The following is a 23,855-nucleotide window of genomic DNA, read 5'->3' on the forward strand; positions in this document are numbered from 1 at the left end:
CCTCCTCACTCCAACAACCCCAACAGAGGGGGTTTGTACAGAAGAAGGTCATGCATGATGCCAGGGCAGCACGTGGGCAGGAGCCACCTCACCAGTATCCTAATTGACACCTATGCCTCTGGCTTTTCCCTATCCACTCCTTCCAACCTCACCCCTCCACTGAGTAGTTTCTCTACACCCACACTTCTCCACACCCACGATTCTCTCTCCTCCACCTGTCATAATGCACAGCCTGACTGTGCTGACAAGCCCGTGCCACACTACTCACTCTTGCTAGCAAGCCCAGGAAAGGCAGCCTTGTTCAGGCCCCTACTTTGGGGTACAAACCACGCAGAGCACCAGATCTCCCTTCCTGCCTTGTCTCCAGAGGAGCTTTACACCTGGTGGCATTGTCCTGCACAGCTGTTCATCTCAGGAGGGCCGCAAGGCTTCGCCAAGACTGTACCAGCAGCCCAGAGCTATTTTGTAATTAGGATGTTTCACTAGAGCAAGAAAAGTTGTTAAAATAGACAAGTATAGAAGAGTGTTTTGTGGAACGGGCTGGGTAAGGAAAAGTAAGCCAGTTTAATGTTCACACAAAGAGTACTAATCCAGGGAGGGGGGAAAAGATTTTTCATTAAAAACTAAACTAAACCAAACCATAACCCACTTTTCCTTCAGCTCAAGTAGACCACGCAGCCTCTGCGGGAAGGCTGTGAGAGCCCTGCTAGCTGGCCCAGGCTTGGCCCAGCCAAAACCAACAAACAAAAAACCCACTCTTACTCAGAAGTCAGCCCTGTGCCTGCAAGCTGCGCACACTAGTCACAGCACAACCGGGACAGCCAAGGAGAGATTAGGTCAATTTACGGAACAAGCTCACACAGCTCAGAGTCCACAGCTCCCTGGAGGGCCCCATGCTTTCACCAGGGCTGGCCAAGTCCGGCACAGGCAGGTCCCTCTCTCCACCTTGTGCCCTGGCTTCTCTTTGGAGCTTCTGCTCCCTGGGGCCCTGGGCAGCTCCGGAGGGACACAGGAAATAAGGTACATGCCATGTCTATCTATGGGACGGTCTTTTGACTGGCATCTCCCTCCAGAGCTTGTGTCTGAACTCTTGTTAATTTGCCTTCAGCAGCATCAGCTGCGTACTTTCAACAGAGATGCTAAAGCAGGCTGAGATATTGCTTGAGAAACCCAGGTCTCTGCTCTACCTGCTTTACCTGCTCAGCCTCCCTTACAGCCTGCCCTTGGCCCAGAAAGTCATCTCAGCAACTTGGACAGTAAAACAGTAGCCTTAAGGTCACAGCCAGGAGGAAGCTGTAACAGGGCAGCATAGACACAACTATCCTTATACAGTCCTACAAGTTCTGTGAAGACAGGTGGTTGCACATAAGAGATGGTGTTAGTGCCTGCTGTACACAGAACCATAGAATCCTCTAGGTTGGAAGGGACTGTAAAGATCATCGGGTCCAACCATTAACCTAATACTGCCAAAACCACCACCAAACCATTTCCTAGGTACCACGTCTACATGCCCAACCATGAGAGGTAAATCCATAAGGACGAATTCACCCTGCTGCCTACTGACTTGACCCAAGAGATTTGGATGTGTATATTCAGAGGCAAGAAGCACAACATCCACAACAGATACACCACCCCAAACATGGAAGTATTCCTGCCACATATTCGTTGTAGCTTTGACCTTGTAAATGAACAGTGCCTAAAGCTGGTGAAGAAGGTAGCAAATCCTCTCCCAGGAGCTCAAACTCTAGAACAAACAACTGTTACAGGGAAAAGTAAGAGGGGAAAGAGGAAAGGAAATGAAAGAAGGGAAAAATTCAACAGAAGTTGCATTGTGCATAAGGATCAGGGAGCTTAAAGTGCCATAAAATCCTTTATACAAATGTTCTTGCAGTAAAATGAAATAGCAGCTGTTCTCAGGGAAATCGTAGCTACCCTCAGTGACTATTACAGTAGCCAGAATGATGCAGTATTTTTACCTTTTTGAACCACATGCTATTGCTAGTGATATGTACCTGTATATTTACAGAATACTTTAGATCAGCATATCAAGTTCAAATGGAAACTGTTCAATACGTTTATGTATGCAGGCTGGATAGGGCCTTGTTCAATCACCATTTCTTAAGGTGAGGTAAGGAATAGAACTGTATGCGGCCATTAACTGTCGATCAAAGCACACATCAGTTAATTCATGGCTCTCCTTACCCCTGAGAAAGGATAAACAGTTTAGATATCCCTCAGTTAAATCCCTCCAGGACCACCTAGTCACAGATTTGCTTTTGGTATTCTATTTTTAAAACCTTTTGTCTCTGTCTACTGAGTTGACCACAGGCAGTCAGTGCAGCGTTACACTTCTTTTAATTTTAATCCTTGCTTTTGCCAGAAGGTTAGTCAACATCTTGAGTCCTATCCCACTTGTTCAGACAAAATCTCACTGATTGCAAAGATGAATGGGGCTCATTTCCTTATTTTTGTCCCTTGGGACAAAAACCATACTTAATAATGCTCCAGGTTACATGTGGCTCATATATACCAGGACCACCTGTTCCTCATCCAAGGAAGCTAGGTGTCCCTGACACACATGTTCCCCTACAGCCTGGCAGCGATGCTGCCTGCCATCATCTAGAGATCTTGCTGCCCCAGCACAATCAGAAGAGCTGTAGCTCTGACAGCTGGAGAGTAAGAGGAGAAATACGCTGCCAAAGAGAGCAAGGGCAGATACCCACTGCAGAACCAGATGGCTATAGCACCACAGGGGCCACCACCTCTCACTGACACAGCACGTGTCCCTGCCAGAGCTCCCTGGACACAGCCATGCCCAGCAGTCAGTAGCACAGCTGAGCAGCACCAGCAAGTCCAGTAGCAGCACTGTCACCTCAGAGGTCTCTGAGGCCAAGTGACATGGGTGACACATACTTGAATGCCATTCCCCCTTGGTTGTGCCTGCAAGCAAGACAGGACACAGATTTATACCTATTGCTGCTGTGCAGGAAGTGTGACATGGGTGACACCTGGGCAGTCATTCCAGGAAGCTCCAGGACCTTCTGATAAATTCCTGAGGGTTTCAGAGAGTGAGATGCTGTGGGAGACCCCTCCTCACTCCAACAACCCCAACAGAGGGGGTTTGTACAGAAGAAGGTCATGCATGATGCCAGGGCAGCACGTGGGCAGGAGCCACCTCACCAGTATCCTAATTGACACCTATGCCTCTGGCTTTTCCCTATCCACTCCTTCCAACCTCACCCCTCCACTGAGTAGTTTCTCTACACCCACACTTCTCCACACCCACGATTCTCTCTCCTCCACCTGTCATAATGCACAGCCTGACTGTGCTGACAAGCCCGTGCCACACTACTCACTCTTGCTAGCAAGCCCAGGAAAGGCAGCCTTGTTCAGGCCCCTACTTTGGGGTACAAACCACGCAGAGCACCAGATCTCCCTTCCTGCCTTGTCTCCAGAGGAGCTTTACACCTGGTGGCATTGTCCTGCACAGCTGTTCATCTCAGGAGGGCCGCAAGGCTTCGCCAAGACTGTACCAGCAGCCCAGAGCTATTTTGTAATTAGGATGTTTCACTAGAGCAAGAAAAGTTGTTAAAATAGACAAGTATAGAAGAGTGTTTTGTGGAACGGGCTGGGTAAGGAAAAGTAAGCCAGTTTAATGTTCACACAAAGAGTACTAATCCAGGGAGGGGGGAAAAGATTTTTCATTAAAAACTAAACTAAACCAAACCATAACCCACTTTTCCTTCAGCTCAAGTAGACCACGCAGCCTCTGCGGGAAGGCTGTGAGAGCCCTGCTAGCTGGCCCAGGCTTGGCCCAGCCAAAACCAACAAACAAAAAACCCACTCTTACTCAGAAGTCAGCCCTGTGCCTGCAAGCTGCGCACACTAGTCACAGCACAACCGGGACAGCCAAGGAGAGATTAGGTCAATTTACGGAACAAGCTCACACAGCTCAGAGTCCACAGCTCCCTGGAGGGCCCCATGCTTTCACCAGGGCTGGCCAAGTCCGGCACAGGCAGGTCCCTCTCTCCACCTTGTGCCCTGGCTTCTCTTTGGAGCTTCTGCTCCCTGGGGCCCTGGGCAGCTCCGGAGGGACACAGGAAATAAGGTACATGCCATGTCTATCTATGGGACGGTCTTTTGACTGGCATCTCCCTCCAGAGCTTGTGTCTGAACTCTTGTTAATTTGCCTTCAGCAGCATCAGCTGCGTACTTTCAACAGAGATGCTAAAGCAGGCTGAGATATTGCTTGAGAAACCCAGGTCTCTGCTCTACCTGCTTTACCTGCTCAGCCTCCCTTACAGCCTGCCCTTGGCCCAGAAAGTCATCTCAGCAACTTGGACAGTAAAACAGTAGCCTTAAGGTCACAGCCAGGAGGAAGCTGTAACAGGGCAGCATAGACACAACTATCCTTATACAGTCCTACAAGTTCTGTGAAGACAGGTGGTTGCACATAAGAGATGGTGTTAGTGCCTGCTGTACACAGAACCATAGAATCCTCTAGGTTGGAAGGGACTGTAAAGATCATCGGGTCCAACCATTAACCTAATACTGCCAAAACCACCACCAAACCATTTCCTAGGTACCACGTCTACATGCCCAACCATGAGAGGTAAATCCATAAGGACGAATTCACCCTGCTGCCTACTGACTTGACCCAAGAGATTTGGATGTGTATATTCAGAGGCAAGAAGCACAACATCCACAACAGATACACCACCCCAAACATGGAAGTATTCCTGCCACATATTCGTTGTAGCTTTGACCTTGTAAATGAACAGTGCCTAAAGCTGGTGAAGAAGGTAGCAAATCCTCTCCCAGGAGCTCAAACTCTAGAACAAACAACTGTTACAGGGAAAAGTAAGAGGGGAAAGAGGAAAGGAAATGAAAGAAGGGAAAAATTCAACAGAAGTTGCATTGTGCATAAGGATCAGGGAGCTTAAAGTGCCATAAAATCCTTTATACAAATGTTCTTGCAGTAAAATGAAATAGCAGCTGTTCTCAGGGAAATCGTAGCTACCCTCAGTGACTATTACAGTAGCCAGAATGATGCAGTATTTTTACCTTTTTGAACCACATGCTATTGCTAGTGATATGTACCTGTATATTTACAGAATACTTTAGATCAGCATATCAAGTTCAAATGGAAACTGTTCAATACGTTTATGTATGCAGGCTGGATAGGGCCTTGTTCAATCACCATTTCTTAAGGTGAGGTAAGGAATAGAACTGTATGCGGCCATTAACTGTCGATCAAAGCACACATCAGTTAATTCATGGCTCTCCTTACCCCTGAGAAAGGATAAACAGTTTAGATATCCCTCAGTTAAATCCCTCCAGGACCACCTAGTCACAGATTTGCTTTTGGTATTCTATTTTTAAAACCTTTTGTCTCTGTCTACTGAGTTGACCACAGGCAGTCAGTGCAGCGTTACACTTCTTTTAATTTTAATCCTTGCTTTTGCCAGAAGGTTAGTCAACATCTTGAGTCCTATCCCACTTGTTCAGACAAAATCTCACTGATTGCAAAGATGAATGGGGCTCATTTCCTTATTTTTGTCCCTTGGGACAAAAACCATACTTAATAATGCTCCAGGTTACATGTGGCTCATATATACTGCCAGGGCCTTCCAGTGCTGCCTGTTCCGGAGCAGATTTCCTGTATCCTAGACAACTTCCCATTTAAACAGGCACACACTTCCTTCCCACTGTGCAGGTGGGACAGTAAGTACCTACAATCCTGCCTGATTAAGCCCATATCTTCTGAGCGGGTCACAAGGACATATTGGAAGCAGAGAGGTAGTGTTTAAGCTGCCAAACAGCTATTCTTTCATCAGAGCAGCAACAAAACCAGCACTGCACAGATCCACAGAGGAAATTCTGCCTTAATAAGCTTAGATTGGAGTCCAGAGTAGGTGGAAACAAGCCAGTTAATGACTTCCAGCTCCAGTGTGGAGAGCACGCTGGAGAAGGACAAATGGAGCAGTGTCTGTCCTCAGCTTGGGAAATCACAGAGCTCCTTTCTTCTAGACACTCCATTTGTATATGTTGAGAGGGGGCGGCTTCAGGGATGGACACACACAATGACAATTAGAAATATGCCACACATTTGGATCACAAATTAAACAGGTTCCACCAACATTTTGTAGTATTAATAGCTGGCTCTTCATTTAACCTGTTAACAGGACAGAGCCATTATTCAGACACTGCACCGAGTCCTGAGACTGGTACTAATTCTCCCTTGGGGTGGGGAAGACAGGGAAGGGAGGGTGGGCTGGGACCCCACCACCTGCACTTGGGTCCCTTCTTTCCTTACTCCCAAACCAGCCCAGGCACCTCCAAATGATACTGAACTTGTCATAGAATAAAGGACACAACCACAACCTCATCCTTCACAGGACACAGGGATATCCTCCAATGTGCAGCCAAGCAGGACTACAGGACCTGAAGGGAAGGGAAAGAAAACTACTTTTTTGACCTGCCATTGGATTAGCATTTAAATGAAGATTGATCTCAGTGATATGTAGCCCTCTTAAAATCTAGGCTTAATAGGAGCCCAGATACTACCCACGTAGCAGGACAAGTAACTACATGGGAACCAGCAACAGGCCCGCAGCCAAAAAGAAGCGGGTCAAGAATCTCTAAGGTTCAAACACTATATTCAAAACACACAACCAAAAGAACTAAAAAGTCTGCACTGTACAGATAAGCAGCAGTATGGCCACAGGCCATGCCACCCCTCTATATTGTCATCCCTGCTAAAGAAGGTTGACCCTTCCCATGTTTCGCAGATGTTCACCTTTACTATTCATGGCTCCCACAATCAAAGGGAAGTTTGGGGACTGAAATCACAGGCTCCTACCCTTTTTGCCTTTAATGCACCCAGCCATGGAATTCCCCTGGCCCTCAGATTTGCAACCCCCAGCAGGATCTCCTCTGCTCTGCCTCTCCCCTCCACCACCCCTCCAGAGGCGGCGCAGCAGGTCCCATCAGTCCCATCACCCCAGGGCTGACAGTCAATCCATTACCGGGCAGCAGGGTCTCACTGCCACACACAGTGGACGAGGTTAGGGTGCCCTTGCAGGTGGAATGATCCACGCAGACGCTGGCCCAAAGCTCCTCAGATAAAACCTCCTGGCTGGAAAGGGAGAAGAGGGAGAAGCAGAAGAATGCACACTGCCTCCGCTCTCACTGACATACACCTTTACGCTCCAGCTCCCTGGGAACCGAGAAGAGGGTGTTCTGGGGTTGAATAAATCTGAAACTTTAACTTTTAGAAATGTGTGTGAACGCTTCCTGCCTTGCTCTTTTGTGGCACGCGAACCTCCCTTTGAGTACAGGTTTCCACCCAAAACTCAAAGCAAAACTTGAAGTAAAAAGCTTTTATAGAACCTCCACCTAAAATAACTATCTTAGCGTAAGTTTGCTCAGAATTCAAATCTGTCTTGTGGGCAGGGCATGGGACTTCAGGCTGGTGAGGAAAACAGCAGCTGGGGGCTCATGGGGGAAGGACTAAGGCAGAGAGAGAACAGGCAAGTCAGGAGCCCAGCCCTGCTTGCCCCAGCAGCAGACCATACTCCGTGCAGCCCAGCAGCTCTGCACGTCTATTGCTTGAACCATCAAACCTGCTCCTGAGCTGTCAGCATTTCTGAATGTAAATTCCCTGTACGTGACAATGAGGTTATTTGCCTTAATGACCACGTCTGTTTGCTGCCCACTGGGAATAAGGACCGCATACTTTTCCAGTGCTTGCCTGGGCACTTGATGAGCTTTCTGCTTGATGAGCTTTCTGCTCCCCTGGCTTTGTGGCCACACTGTGGGTTGAGCACCCTGCGGTCTGCCCATGCTCTAGCCATGACCTTGTGCCTTCCCTCTCTGTTGTAATCCAAGCTGGGAGCCTACTTCACGTACTCTTTTTAGCAGCCTATTCTCCTTATCTGTTATAAACTCAGCAATGGTAGAAACGCAGGACACAATAGCACTTGGATACAATAGCACTTGGATGGGATGCCCGATGTCAGGAATAGCTCCCCTGGCTCCCTGAGTGGGACTGTGGCTTAACAAACACCATTGCAAGCCTAGGAGAACGTGGGAACAACTCTTCCCTCCTGTGTGTTGGATCTGCTGCTCTCCTCCCTGATTAAAAGGCCATTCTGTGCCTTTCAGCCACCATTCAGGGCTGCCAGAACAGCCAGAAGCTGCTCTCTGCTTTTTTTTTTTTTCCCTCCCCCTATAAGCCACAGACAGAAGAAAACCACAGAGGAAAGAAAAGCCTTAAATCAGCCTTGGAGATTTGGCTACTACACTTCAGTTCTCTCTTTTATTCTTTAACCAGGCAGATCTATAGCAGAGATAACCATATGCTTAAACAGTTTGCTGAATCAGAATCAAAAGAGTACTCAGATTCTCCACTCAAAAAAGTTGCTTTGATACCTCAGTTATGCTATTAATTAAAGCACTACATCTAAGTGAAATACATCATTATTTTTTTTTTCCCATGCTTTTGATGCTGATATTTCTGTAGGCAAGACTACATTTCCCATCTCTAACAGAATTCATTTTTCATCGGCAAGACGGACGCTGCTGGGTGGTACAAACAGGCGGTCACCTTGTCAGAAGTGATGCTGACAGTCAAGGGGCTTTGGTCCCTAGGAGTCAGGCTGCTAAAGGCAGTTTGGTAACGACCTGCTACGCAAAATACTCTTAAATCTCTGGTCTGAAGACACAGTCTAGACTAACAAAAGCCTTGGCATAACAGCCCTGTCTCTAGCACCAGATTGTCCCAATGCATTAAAAATGACAAACTTTCCTAGTAAGGGTACTCTTGCTGGCAGAGCATCTCCCAGTTCAGTAAGTAAAATAATCTAAACAGGAAAAAAAATCATGTTGATTTAATTATACACCTACAATGGGATTTTGATGATACAGAAATGTCATTAAAGAAATCTTTTCTTTAACCAGCATTTCCTTATTACCATAAACTTCTAATGTAGGCCTGGCCTTAGGGACTTGTGGGACAAATTTAAGCCATAAGTCACTTTTTGCTGGAAAAATCTGTAACCATTCTCTTTTGCAGAAGCAGAAGCCAGCGCACTCTGCTACACAAAGCAAAATCACTTCCTTTAGGTTTTCTTCTGAAGAGCCAACTGTTGACTTGATTTTAATTTTTCCCTTTACAACAGAGAACAAGCCTAAAGAGTTTTGCAGACGGCTTTTCCAAATAAACATGCAAGGTCACGCTGCTGTGGGGAGGAGGGAAGGAACAAGCTCTGCTTGTGGGAGGCAGGAAAGGAGTGCCGGGGGAGCAGGAACCCGGCAGCGAGGACGGCAGGTCCCCGGGAGCACCTGAGCCAGGGCCGGCTGCTCCGAGCCCCGCACTCGCTGAACCAGGGCAATGCCATGTCCCACCAGGCCAGTAGCTGCAAAGCCAGGCTTTGAGATTCAGCTCTGAAAAGCTTTTTATGAAGAAAAAAACAACACACCAAACAAACCATAGCAAGGCTTGCATTTGAAGTTACTGACACATGGCTTTAAGTCTTAAAATTCATCGCAGGAATGAAAATACTGTGGGATATGGCCCGCTTAGTTACACATATACTTCATCAGACTGAATCCAACATCGTGTTATATATCTATTTTTCATATATTTATGAGCTGAAACCCTACATTAATTTCTATAGATAATGATTGAGAGGTTAGTGAAGAACAGCAAAAGCAGCCTCCATTCAGATAAATGCTCATCTGAGTTTCAACACTGGTCAAATAGGAAGCTTGCTAAGTAGGCCTAGAGGAGTAATTAGAAGAGGTTGACCTCAGTGTTAAAACATCCTTCCTTGCATTTTCTCCTTGAAGGGCAGGTGATTGCATGCAATCAAGTTGGAGCAATTAAAAAAAAATTACCATTCCAACAGCTGAAAAGTACCACCCTGATCAGTTTAAACTCCCTGCAGCAGGTGACTGGAGCTGCCCTGTCTGATTACGCACTGTGAACACAAACAGCACCAGTTTGTGTGTCCTTGCCGAGGGACTCAGCACTTCACCCGTGATGGTCTGGTAGTCCTTTCTGCCTGTGGCAAAGGCTCTTCTAGGGGGCCCTTATAACATAAGATTCCAAAACTAGACAGGGATGAGGTTGGCTTTCTGCTCTCCTCTTGGCTGTGCTCCAACAGCAGGGAATTTGGCACCAGTGTCAAAGCAGCAACTGATATGCTATGGGTGCGAGGAGGTGGGATTTCTGGGTGCTGGACCGGCTAAAGAGCAAAATTGCCATTCCCAGCTATGACCCAATGTAGCGGCTTGGGGCTGTTTCTGGGGAAGGCATCACCTTGCACAGGGCAGAGCCTGGAGGAGCTTGGTGGGAAGCGGGGATGTCTTTCTCTTACACAGACTACCACAGCTGTATTAAAACCAGCAAGCAGGTCACTCCAGTCAACTTGCCCCCAGAGGAACTGTATATCATCCTGCCCTGCTCATGTGCGTTTTGCTGCAGCCTGCTGCTTTTCTCTCTCGTTCTGACAAGGAAAGGCCAGGGTGAAAAGAGGGAAAACATGTTTTCTGTCTTCTTTTGAACAACAGACGATTCTGCAATACACTGATCCGTGAGGCAGCAAATACCAGGAAGGGCCAGAACAGCGTGAAACCCCTTTGGCCTGCTGAGGCTGGCAAGAACTTTACCATTGACCCTATTAGTGCTGTATGGGTAAAGTCCAGGGATTGTTTATGCAATAGTGGGTACTTTATGTCTGAATGAGGGGTTTAATTAACGTTGATCATGCCAGCTGTAGCAAGGATACCATATTGTTTTCCGTTGAATCAACGAAAAAGGCCACCCCTTCCCAAACTGTTAAATTCTATCAGAATAAACACCCATTTGGAGCCTATACTTAGTTTTAGAAATGGGGAGAGGAAACCATTTCCCTTGACATTTCCTCTACATAACCTTAATACAACATAATAAACAATTCAGTTATGCTGCCGTTGTTACTAAATCTAGCATCGAGATGCTGCTTTTCTGAGAAGGAAAAATACAGGCATAACTTTTCAAGGCATATCATCACTCCGCAGCTTTCCTATGACAACACCGAGCCCTTTCCTAGACAGAAAGGCTAATGAGTCCCTTCAGAGAATGGCACCGGTTTTGGCTCATTTCCACAGAAATAGAAATAGAAAAGTCAGTGGCAAGGCCAAGCGGGTAAGAAAGGCTACACATTTCAAAAAGCTGAGTAATCCTGTGAGACGCCGAGCTGCTCTGGGTAGGGGCTGAGGGCACGCATCCCTGGGCAGAAAGGCTTTAGCATCCTACAGGATCAAGCTGTTACTACTGAATTCCTCTCTTTTGCAATCTGTCAGGGAACAGCTGTGCCAAAGTGGAAAAAATCCCGGAAAGTTATTGAAACATTCTTACTATTAAAGATCTCATGTTTCCACTGCAAATGGATAAAACTCCCTGTGAGATTTCTAGTGTCTTTTAAGGTCAGCATTTGTGGCATTACAAAATATCAGGCGTTCCGTGATGATGTACTCACGGATTTTGGGAACATTTTTAAGTAAGACTAGAAAAAAATTGCAACTTGTTTGTTGTGATTTACACCACTGCTTGCCCGTAAGCCCACATAACACTAATTTACTGTCCTTTCTGCCACTTCTCAGTACTGATCTGACCTCCATTTCCTTGCATACTTCCCTTCTGACTTTTGTTTGATCTAATGACTGGGGCTACTTTAAAACAATCCTACATTGCATGCATTTGAAATCCCTAACGAACGGGACTGGAGTGACTTGTTATGAAACTGCACAGCACTCTGCTACCTTTGGCTGTAAGGATAAATATTCTATTCCTGTTTTTCAAACTGGAAATCCCAAAATGAACGGTTTAAAAAGAGGCATCACAGCAACCACTGTTATCTTAATCTACACCAGTATCCCTACTGGGGAGGGGGGAAGACTACAGACAGCAAAATTAGCCGTGCTGTCTCTCTCTGAATGGTGTTGCTTCATTTTTTCCATGATCGCTAGTATATAATATCCCTCTTGGAAACAAACCTTTCTACTAACAAAACTGAGGATCACTTCAAGCTGAGAGGGTTTTTCCTCTTTTTCATCACTGTAGAAATACACTCTTGATCGACAGATTTTAATAACTCTCTTTGACGAGATCAGACACTAAATGGCATTCCATGCAAGTGAGGACTCATTACTGCGAAGCTGTTGTTTCTTGCCCAGCCAGTTAATTGAAGCCTATAAAATTTCCATTGTTCAAACCTGGAGTATCTCGCAGGGTATGCCTGGACAAGGCAAATCCCAAACTCTCATCCACTGGACTGATACATGGGTTACCAAACATGCAGAAGTGGAAAAGAAACCCAAGACCATGCCATTTGAGCAAGTTCTGTCCAGGGATCTGCAGCAGAGGTTTTAAACCCATCTGTGGAAGTAAAGACACCGAGAGGTGAAGTCACTTGCCTTGGGGCGTGCAACACTTTAGTTGCAGAGCTGGAAATGAAACTGAGGAATATGAACATGCTGGACCATGCTATAATCAGCAGATGCTATTGCTTCCAAGTTCTAATTAAAGATCTGTCATTACACAAAAAGCATTTGTAGTTTGCAGTAAAACTGATAAAGCTCAATAGTCTGGAGTACTGGAGGGGAGGCATATGCTTTTTAAATCTACCAAAGATGATAATATACTCTTTTTTTTTTTTTTCAGGTTGCCTCAGCCTCTGTAGCTAGATGATCCCAGCTATGAGGTCTCTCTGTGCTCTAACAAACCCAGGATCCTGCCAGTCCAAATTAAGCAGTGCTTAAAATACATAGTCTGCACTACAATTTCCTACCTTAGACTGTTTGTGTGAAAGAAACTGCACTGTAGCACTCTCATGAAATAGATAGAAAAAACAGTGGGAAAAATAACAAGTCTGGGAGAGAACAGAAACAGCTGATGTGCTGCAGCCATCATTAGCACAGCTGGCAATGTTTAAATGCATGAAAATAGGTGGTAATCCAAATATAAACGAACTGATTTGATGTCTTGGGCATGCAAGTGCCCACAGACACACATGAATACACACATCTCTCTGCAAAGGGAGCTCCTGCTTCCAGCTAAGGCCTGGTGCCTACCACCACTCCAGCAGACACTTGGAATTGGATCCAGCCCCAGAGTTAAGGGTTTGATTGCCTTAGCGCCGGAGCAGCTGCTGGATTTACATCCCCAGCTCTGAAAGCCAGGCAGGGGCTCAGCACTGCTGCTCCTGCTTCTGCTGGGCACCATGGGACCCATGGCACCACAGGGCTGGTAGCTGGGCTCTGCTGTGGCCGGGTACCAACACATGTGCAGGCAGAGTGTTCAGGTTAGGGGGGAAGGTGTGCCCAGGGTTGCTCAACACCAATGCCTCCAGCCTAGTGAGGAGCAACAGAAACTGTTTTTCTAGAGTCCTGTCCAGCCCTGCTCCTTCAGACAGACAGCAGCTCAATGCAAGCCATTGTGAAAGATGAAAGGATGGGGCAAGTGTACTTCTCCATGTTTCCCACCAAAATGAAGTACCTCAAAGATTTTCCTGCAGTCTAATGATTAATTGGGTTTCTTACCTGGTGGGCGCATGTTGCTGAGAATACTGGGGAGGTAGGGTGGGGAGGGCAATCACTGCTGGGAGCACAAAGAAGCTTCACTTGGAACCAAAGACCAGATGAGTTTGTGTGAACTGCATCAATACGCAAGTGACAGAGAGCTGGTGTGTCCCATATCTTCCAGTATCGGTTTTGCTAAGATAAAAAAAGAAAGAAAAAAAAAGTATCAAGTTAAGGTCTTCAAGTGAGCTTGTACCTGTGTACCCCAGGATCCCAGGTTCTGTCACCAGTCTGCCATGTTACCTGAGCATGGTGCTGGGCTCAGACCCAAACCACGACCTGAGGCGAGAACTGCATTCTGCAATGCTGTCTGCATGCTGTTATTGTGAGCCCAGAGGAGACCCTAAAGAGGTTAATCTTTTATTTATGTTGCTCCCACCCTATGAATGTTCATGGTTGCCTCTGATCCCCCATGCAACTGCATCTGGGAGGCAAACGCACAGACCCTTCAATGCTTGAAGCAGCAGCAGCTTTCAGGGAAAGGGGAGACTACCGTACCTCAGGTGGGGGAAAGTGCCTGATGAAACTTCGAGATGGAACATTTTTATACCTCAAAGCATCCAGGCCACTAAACCAGATGATAAACAGAGCTGGCATGCAAGTGAACAGCTCTGGGTAGAATAAGAACCTGACAGCACAGAGGCACCAGAAGCTGGCTGGGGACAAGGCAGGGAGCTTTGAGAATCATGGAATTGTTAGAGTTGGAAGGGACCTTAAAGATCATCTAGTTCCAACCCCCCTGCCATGGGCAGGGACACCTCCCACTAGACCAGGTTGCTCAGAGCCCCATCCATCCTGGCCTTGAACACTTCCAGGGATGGGGCATCCACAACTTCTCCAGGAAACTTGTGCCAGGGTCTCACCACCCTCAGAGTAAAAAATTGTTTCCTAATATCTAATCTAAATCTCCTCTCTTTCAGTTTAAAACCATTACTCCTCATCCTATCACTACTTTCCCTGATAAAGAGTCCCTCACCATCTTTCCTGCTTGGGGTTGCCTCAACCAACGTACAGGACCCTGCACTTGGCCTTGTTGAACCTCATGAAGTTTGCAGGGGCCAACTTCTCAAGCCTGCCCAGGTCCCTCTGGATGGCATGCCTTCTCTCCAGCTTATCGACTGCTCCACACAGCTTGGTGTTGTCGGCACACCTGAGGAGGGGAGAGGGCTCGGGGAAAGCTCACTAGGCAACTGCGAGTGCCCAAACATATGGGGTGATGCCTATGGCCATGCGCAGGGAGAGAGGGAGCGCCAGGCTTGGCTGGAGCCCCTGCCCAGGGCCATGTCTCCTCATGCCCCTCTGGAGGAGGCCATGCCGGGGCAAGGGCAGAGCTGACTAAGCAGCCCCGTCCCTGTGCTCCCTTGGCAGCAGCAGGTCTGAAGGTGCTGGAGGGACTCTTCTGCACCCCACCACCCCTCTGGGACAACAGGGGCAATGGGAGCAGCCCCTGCTCCCAGAGGAGCACAGTGGAGGGCGGGCAGCCCAGCTTAGCACCAGAGCACAGGTCCCTCAGCAAGGGGGGATCCTTGGGCAGTGGCTGGGTGGGGGGAACAGAGCAGGCCCTCGCAGCATGGAGAGGAGAGCTGGGAACCCTCCTGCAACCTTGCCAAATGGAGTCATCTCTCCACAGGAACGTTGCTTATTCTCATGGCATGAAAATGAAAAGTAGAAAATGCGGCCCATGTTCTGTGGCACTGGTAAATAGGGCTGCCAAATTCTGCCTCTGCAGACGGCTGTCAGAAAATGTCTGCAGTGGCAGCCTAGAGCCCGGCTGTAGAGAAGCCAGACTCTGTCTTCTACCTCTATTTTTCCCTTATTTGATCAAGTTTGACAAAGGCTGTGCCAGAAGCAGGTTTTAACGGTGACTCAAGCTCACGTCAGCTCCGCAGAGGTGCAGCACAGGCTTGTAGGCACCGGGGCAGCGCTGGGGTCACCACCAGTAAGCCCCACGTCACTGAGAGCAGGGTTACTCACAGCTGCATTCCTTACCTCCACCTTTCTTGGGGTTTTGTTAAGGGCAATTCTGGAGCACAAGAAAAGACATCTTAGAAGGATTTCTCCAAAAGCAAAAACTCATACCGGGCTAGAGGTTCAGCCAGCATTTCAGCAGAGCTCTACCACAAAAAGAGAGAAAGAGGAAATGCCTTGAAACAACACAACCAGAATTATCTGTAAAGTGCCCTGTGATCAAGGTGGTGTCCTATGAACAAGCGGCCAGGCGCATCAAAGTCTCTAGAAGATAAAGGGGAGTAAAAAGAACCCTCAAAAAACCCAACCCCAGGTGCAGCTGAGGTCTTCGGCAAAAAATAGCAGATGAGATAAAGGCTTGTGTAATTGCTCTTTAGACAGCATATCAGGGCAGGTTTCAGGAGCTGGGAAAGAAAAGCCAATTCTGCTGCAGTGTCGATGAGGCGAGGCACAGTACCGGGTCTTTGCCCTCTGGGGCAGCTGCCTCCTGTGACTGGGCTCTGCTCACAGGAGCCGTAGGCAGACAGTTTGCAGGTCAAAGTATTCTCTGGAAAGCAGCAAGGTACTTGCTACGGCGCCTGGCAAAGCCCATGCCATTAGTGCGTCATTACAAGCAAGAGAGTTGAGAGTTACATAAGTTTCTGTTCCCAAGAAGATCTAGCATACAGCTATTCGATCTGTACTTGGTCAGAAATCATCTTTGAACTGCTAGTTCCAGGGCTTCTTTCTGTTGCAAAATTGACCATAAACAGGTATACGGTCAGGTACCAGACACTGGATTTCCCTTAGACTCCATTGTGGACCTCAGGAAGGTGGCACAAGCCCTTGTACTTTTATTGCACACAAGAGTAGCACTCTGGAGAGGCATACCTGCAAGCACGCCGAAGCTGCTTGTAAAGAAGTTCATGCTTGGCAAAGAGAATTACAAATTTGACTCTAGCAGCACTAAGCAGTTTGCCTAATCAGACAAGGGGGTCACACAAGTTACCAAAGGATCAAAAAAGATAAGTTCCTGGCCTATACCCTAACTAAAATTCTTCAAGGTATGTTGTTGAGATGTGTTTCAATCCTGATGGGATAAAAAATCAGGTTGCAAGCCACGTGCAGGGGCACAGACAGACCCAGTCCCTCATCTCCTGCCTTCCACATACAGCTTAACTGGGGCAGGGCAGGACTGCAGGACCTCTAGCACCTTACAAACCTTCTGCATGACCAAAAGCAGAACATCTACATAGTTTGCACTCCAAACAAGGCACTCAGAAAGGAAAGGACTTTTTCTCCTGCTCACTCAGAAATGAAGAGATCAAGCAAGAAATCATGACTCAAGTAAAATGAGCAGGACTTTGCCACTGATTTCAACAGGCCCAGCTTTTCACCCCAAGAGTCTGCCCTGCTGTTGAGTAAGGAGGTAAGCTGCCAGCAGCAACAGTCTGGCCTCGGAAATCTGGAGGGGTTTGTTGGCTGGCTGCAGAAGCAACAAATGCACTGCTCACCCACAGTGCAGATGTAACTTGCATGCCTTCTGCTTTCAGAAAAGCTGAGGGCCCCGTTGTTTATTGTGCAATAGGAAGACATTAATAATCATGCCTGACGATGTTTAAGAATGGAGATAAAAATTCTCTATTATCATGGATTATCGGTTTGTCAAAGGGGATGCTGGCAGACAGAAGCTTTACTGGGATGAGGTTTGCATTTCAATGAGCAATCTGCACGGAGAGCTTTCAGCTCCTCCATGCATCAGATCCAGGCAGAAGCAGATCTGTCCTGAAGCATCCTTCCAAGATGCCCTGCAGTGCTCAGAGAGACCTGACTCCAACCAGGTCACGGTCAAGGCTGTCAGGACTAGAAATTATAGATGGCCTTAACTGTAGAAGATGCTGTGCCGCAGGGTGAGTAATCGGGCTTTTAGAAAAGTATGCTGAAAACGACCGTATTTCCTGCTATTTATAAAACGCCACAAAACTGGAGTCACTGGCACAATGATTAAATCTCAGCGCTCCTTCAAACTCGAGGTGCTCAGATCCTTGCATGAAGAGAATGGTAGAAGTACTCAATCCAGCCACTTCAAAAGGACTTTAAGGGCTTTCCTGGGAGCTGAGGCCCACCCCAAGCAGCATCCAGGTACAAAGAGAGCAAATGAAAAGGTGAGGAACATCTCACCTCGTGGGAACTGGGCTAAGCCCCACACAGACAAACCTTGCTGGAGGCTGTCTAAACTGGTGGTGATTACAAGGCAACCCAAAGTGGCAATTCTGTCCCTCCCAGGCTCTCGCCAGCACTGTCCTTCTCCCATCACATTTCTGTACCCTGCAGCCAGCCTGCAAGGTCCATAAACCACCTTCTTCAGCTTGCCAGACAAGCCTAACAAAGAGCTCTCCTGTAATTTTCTTGCTGTTCATTAGTCTTGCACGATGCCTAGGAGTGGAATACTCTAAATTAGGTTCTTCTCAAGAGACTGTAGTACCAGTACAAAACTTTGCACAGATCTGAACTGAAAACCAATGCTCAGTATGAAAATGAGATTATCACCCCTTCACATTTTCAAGTCTGTTTGTGCAAGCACAGGAGCTAGAAACATCCCGCCTTACTCGTCTCCCTTTAAAAACATACTTAGGTTTCCCTGAAATATTGTGCATCAAGCAGCTGTCTCTTTGCCAAGCTACCGGGTATTTTGAGACCCACGATGGAGTCTCAAGAGCTGCTAAAGCTGCCTGTGCATGTGGTTGAAGAGGCTCTGGGAGCTGAAAGGCAAGCCATATCCCTGTTTTTGGACTTATTTCTACTGTCCACAAGACTCGCACAAGAGACAGTGTTGTCTGCTTAAATTCTCATGGCCCTGAGGAACTTGGTGCGGGAATCTACTGACAGCAAAATCAAATTCTTCTTGTATATAGCACCAACCCTCTGCCACGCTTTAAAACAGACCTGAAAATGCCAGCAGCTACACTGATATAGTCACAAGACAAAACACCGGCTGCTCTCCGTTTGCTCTCCAGGATGCAGCCACCCGGCTTGTGTGGCTGTACATGCAGGGAGCATCTGTTGTGTGTGCGGGGAGTGCCATCGGCTCGGGGACACACACACACGCTCCTCATGTGCGCACATGCTCACCAGCCACAGCCTTGCACCGTAAACACAAGCTGCTGCTCAAGTGCAGTGCTTGGCTGAGCTCCCTTCCACCTCTACAGCGCTAGGATAGTTCAGAAACAAGCAGATTGCTGAGATAAAAGCAACCAGCCATTATTTCTTCTGCTGCAGACCTGCTCCTGCAGGTTTCATACCTGACATTTGCATAGTGCTCTTCCCCATAGGGCCCCCACGTACGATAAAGACATGCATGGAAGAGGGGAAGCCTTGTTATCCCCATTTCTCTGGTAAAGGAACTCAACGCCTTGCACATACCTTGAAGAGTGTGTTCCCTGCAGCAGAAAGGCAGCAGTCCAGCCCCAGGCTCCTCCTGCCTCACGCCAACTCTTTCTGGCTGCAGCTTTGGCCCGTTTCTTCTTGTGCAGTCCACCATGGACCCAGGGAGCAGGTCCTTTTGTATGGCCCTGACCTCACACTTAAACCCTGTTCTCTCCCTCTTCAATTCTTTGTAGTTAAGGATGGATAACCCTTATTTCAGTTGTTCCATACAGAACGGGAGAAGTAGGCTCGCTATTACTTCTGCTGGGGTTTGCCGCTATTATTTTTGCTGCTCTTCTCTAGTGGGATCCACCACTTTCTTCAACTGGAGCATGCAAAACCCAGACCCAGAATTTCAGCTGTAGCTGCACCTTTGCTGAATGTGGCTGAAGAATCGTGTGTCTGGGTCTCACTGGCTGTGCTGCTGTTTATCTGAGGCACTGTAACTGTCCCCTTGCATAGTCCCCCGCAATGTAATGCGAATGTACAGTTTCACTGCCTCTAGACATGGCAAAGGCGGTGGGGAACTTGGGGAGGCAAGCGCAAGGGGTGCTCCCTGATTGTATCCCCATTTCTCTTGGTGTCCATTTCTACATGGCAGGGGAAGAGGAGGTCTGAAAAGCATTTCCCTTCGCAAGCCACCGGGTCCTGAAATCCCACCCGGCAAGCGCAGCCCCAGCACAGTTGCCTGCACCAAACAAAGGGCAACAATGGCTGTGGCTGCAAACAATGCTTGAAGGCAGCAGAGCCCACATGCATTTGACAGACAAAACCTTAATAGCCTGAGCATGCAGCGTGGGTTGGCACAGCTGCCACCCTCGCACTGTCTCTCTGCTCGCCACAAAAATGCCGTTTGTGCTTTGCTGGAGGAGATGCACTGCTGGCCAGGCTGTACGCTGTCCCTCGCTTCGGCTGAGCTGCCCCAGAACAAAGGGTCAGGGTTTCAGCTGCCCCTCTCCAGCTCCCCTCACTGCCCAGGGGCAGGGCTTGCCCTCCCCAGTTAACACCGATCACCAGCGCTGGTTCGACACCGCTGGTACGCAGCCAGCCTTCACAGATGGCCGTCGAGCAGAGTTTTCACTACAAGAAACAGTTGAAACAACAAAAACCCCGCCGAGGCTGATTAAGCTCGTGAGCCTGCATCCCATTAAGCAAGTCATTTTTTCCAGTTGTTCGGCGCAGGAACCGCATGGCCGGGTACAGCTTCCCGGGCAGCGGCTGGCCGCACTGAATCACCTCTCCCAGCCAGCCTGCCGGCAGCCAACTTACTCCAAAATGGACCAAAGTTGCTCCTTGCTTCCTCTACTAGGAAAAAGGTCCTTGTGAAAACACTTCTTTGTGACAAGGGCTTCCAGCCAATTTTATGCTGAAGCCACATGGGCAGTCCAGCGTGCTTCACCCACTAGCAGCCCTCTCAAGAGCAGACTACTGCATTTCGAGAGAGTGATTCTGGCTGATGGAGACCACAACAGAGGTGGCCGTGATGCTTTGTGGGGTACAAGGAGCTCCCAAGGAGTTGAAAGGAGGCAGACACCGGCTGCAGCTCTTACACACAGATTACAACCCAGAGTCAAGGCAGGCAGATTAAAACCTTTCCCTCCTTTGTATCATGTCCCAGACTTATTCACACTGTCTCCCAGACAACTTCACTCAAACCTTGTCCCTTTGAGACATCCTACAAAATTCTCAAAACCTACAGCTGGTGAAAAACAGTCTACAACTGTTTTTCTCCTTGATCACTGCTGGGTTTTTTGCTGTTCATGAAGTGATACAGTCTCCAGACAGGATGTGGTTTGTGCCATTCTGCATGTCATCCACAGAAGATGCTAGACTGAAACAGTCATCAGCTGGGAGATTTCAAGCCGGACTTTCAAAAAAAAATTATTTATTTTTTTTTTATTTTTTTTTTTGGTGAGCAGGTATTCCCAGGGACTCACAAAGATCCCATAGTAAATTAGGAATGAAATTCCCATCCAAAAGAATAGGTGGTAGGAACTGAATATAACGGCATCTGTAACTGCATCTTTCAGGGACTGGCTGCCTTTGAAAACATGTCCTTTAGTCATTTAGCTCAAGCCACAGTTGCTTTTAATTTAGCTTGGGAGGCTATAACTCAAGGAACAGCTTGTAATTACTACTGACAAATATACTGCTCTCTGAAGTAAGACACACTGAATTGTGAGTTTTAGTAACAATAGGATAAATATTAACTGGATGAACATTTTGCAATTGTTAAGCAAAGTCTAGAGATACGGGAGTTTGCTTAACAAAACAGTTCAGAGGAGTTTGCTGTAGCCCAGAACACACTTGCAAGTAAAAGTCATAACCAGGTTGCGCTGGAATCACATGAAGATGATGATGATAGAATTACCAAACTGTTTGAGCATTTGACCTCTGGAGCAAACTGATGAATGCTTTTGGATGGAAAACGAAGGCTCTTAGCCACTGTGCAAACACCTACTTGTTGGAAACATGAGGAGTCATGTAACTGGTAATACCAAAGCTGATAGAGATCACAGAGCTGATCCAGAGACACAGACACATAGAGGATCCTTTCTGGGCTCTGACAAGTTTCAAAAGATGACCATGAAGCTTTGCATGACCCTTGGGTGTTTCACCAACTACTAATCTTTGGAGAAGCCCAGAATGTCCTCTTGCTTTCATGGGCTCAGCCTCTATACCTAGAAATTTCTGCTGCTTTTTTTCTATTTTCTTTTCTATTTGACAGTTATCAAAAGAAGATACTTATTTAACAGCATGAAGCAATGAGCACCCACGTAATGAATGTTTCAGGCATTTCTTACAGGCAGAGTTTCCCCGAAAGCACAATCAACAGCCTGGTGCTGCACTCGCTCACGTACACATCTTCACTTGTCGTTGCATTCCCTGGCAGCTGTACAGTATCCGTGCCATGGAAAAAAATATTGGCCCTAGCTCCTCATTAAACACTGCTCGGCTGCATTTTGTTTTTGCCAGATTACAGTGTTTTGAATTTGGATGAATGAGTATCACGTTACAGGATAGCATCTGATCTAGATAATCTGAAGCCAAAGCAGTGCTAATCTTGCACCGAATCCATGTCAACACGCTTACTCATGTCTCCTGGGTTAGGAACGTGGCACTTTCCCTTCAGCCTGAGGTTGGACCAAAAATACCAAAGAGACACTGTGTAGAAACTGTAATTATAAATGAAGACATCATGAAACCAGGCCGGCATAAAACCGAGATCATGCTTCAGCCTTCAGCTGGCTGCTGCGTTAGAATTACTGAGTGAAACAAGTACAAAATGTATCAGTATCACTGGGAGACACTACCTGTGTTTCATAATCCTACCACAAACCATTATAATGAAGTTATAAAGTGTTACAGTAAAATAAAACTTGGCAAGCCATATGCACCCAGGATTTTTTACTGAAAGAAATCTAAAACTTGGTTTTACCAATTTCCTGGTACAGGATAGGACATTTTTATCCCACATACAAATGCACATTTTCATTAACTACAAACTACATAATATTTAAGCACTGACATAAAGCTGAATCACCCCAAATATTTTTCTTCCTTGGGGCTAAGTATATATTTTGGAGACGGTCCATTTGCTATCCGGTAAACAGTATACTTCACAAAATGACCCGTTTCCTCCCTGTGCAGCCAGACCATTTAAAGGAGATGTTCATTCACTTCCTGTAAGTAACGCTTGTGGAAGAATTTTCCACTGTGAAGCAGGTCAAGAGCCAGCAAGCAGCCCTGGAGCTCTGTGCAAAACCCACACGGCCAGACAAGGCAGGGGAAGCCCCCACCGAAGCGGCAGGGATGGGAACCTGGAATGGCAGCACCTGCCCAGCACCACCTGGATATGTTTTGCCTGATGGGAAAAGGTGGGAAAAGGCTAAGGAAAAGGTACTAAGGTACTAAGAGAATCACGTTTTTTTCCCTAAAGCCCAAAGGCACCAGACTACATAATTGCAGGATACCTCCTTTACCAGCACACTTTGAGACCTGAATCCCCAAAAATATGCAGTGTCTGGTGCCCAGCCCTGTCATGCCAGGCAAATTCTCGCTCCTGCTGCCTCTCCCCCAGCAGTCCTCACAAGTCCTCTTTACTCTCTGGGGCCATTTGCACCCATTAGTTTCATCAGGGTTAGGTTCATATTAAATTTAAAAAAAAAAACAAAAAAAAAACAAAAACCCAACAACAACAACAACCTGGGAGGAGTGACAAGTGGGTACTATTATAAGAAAGCTTAGCAGCACTTCAAAATCCAACAGTACTCCTAAATTGCAGATGGAATTGGACAATTACAGCTTCGTGCTTTCAACCAGGGACTCCACCACACCTTGTCTTTAGACTCTTCAGAACACTTTCTTCTGTCCCCAAGAATGTTCTTTGTCTGCTATGGCAGCTGATTTTCCTCCATGAGCTGATCTCACGCAAGCTGTAGCCTCACTGGGAGTTGTGATGTGGTCAAACCTAATGAAGAACAGCCACAGCAATCTCTCATTGTGATCTCACTGGCATTTGGGTGCAGATCTCTACACCAGTCCAGCTAGTGACTGATTTGGATGCTAAAAAGTAACTCAGCTTCTAGAGTCACTGATGGGAGAAGGAGCTGGTAGGTACTTACAACATTTTGAGGAGATGAATGCTGACTATTAAAATCAAACTTTTCTGAAGAAACATAATGTAAATAAAGATAAGCAGTCATATAATAAAAGACAAGAAAGAGCAGTCTTTAAAACTACTTGTATTCAGCTGTAGTCGCTCTTGAACATCAAAGCCCTTTAGCAGCTTTGTTGCCTCAAACCCAGAGAGGTAAATGATATGTTGTGCTATAGCTGTTTGTTCTTTAGGACAA

This window comes from Calidris pugnax, unplaced genomic scaffold (assembly GCF_001431845.1).
Source record: "Calidris pugnax isolate Ruff unplaced genomic scaffold, ASM143184v1 scaffold70, whole genome shotgun sequence".
Taxonomy (NCBI): domain Eukaryota; kingdom Metazoa; phylum Chordata; class Aves; order Charadriiformes; family Scolopacidae; genus Calidris; species Calidris pugnax.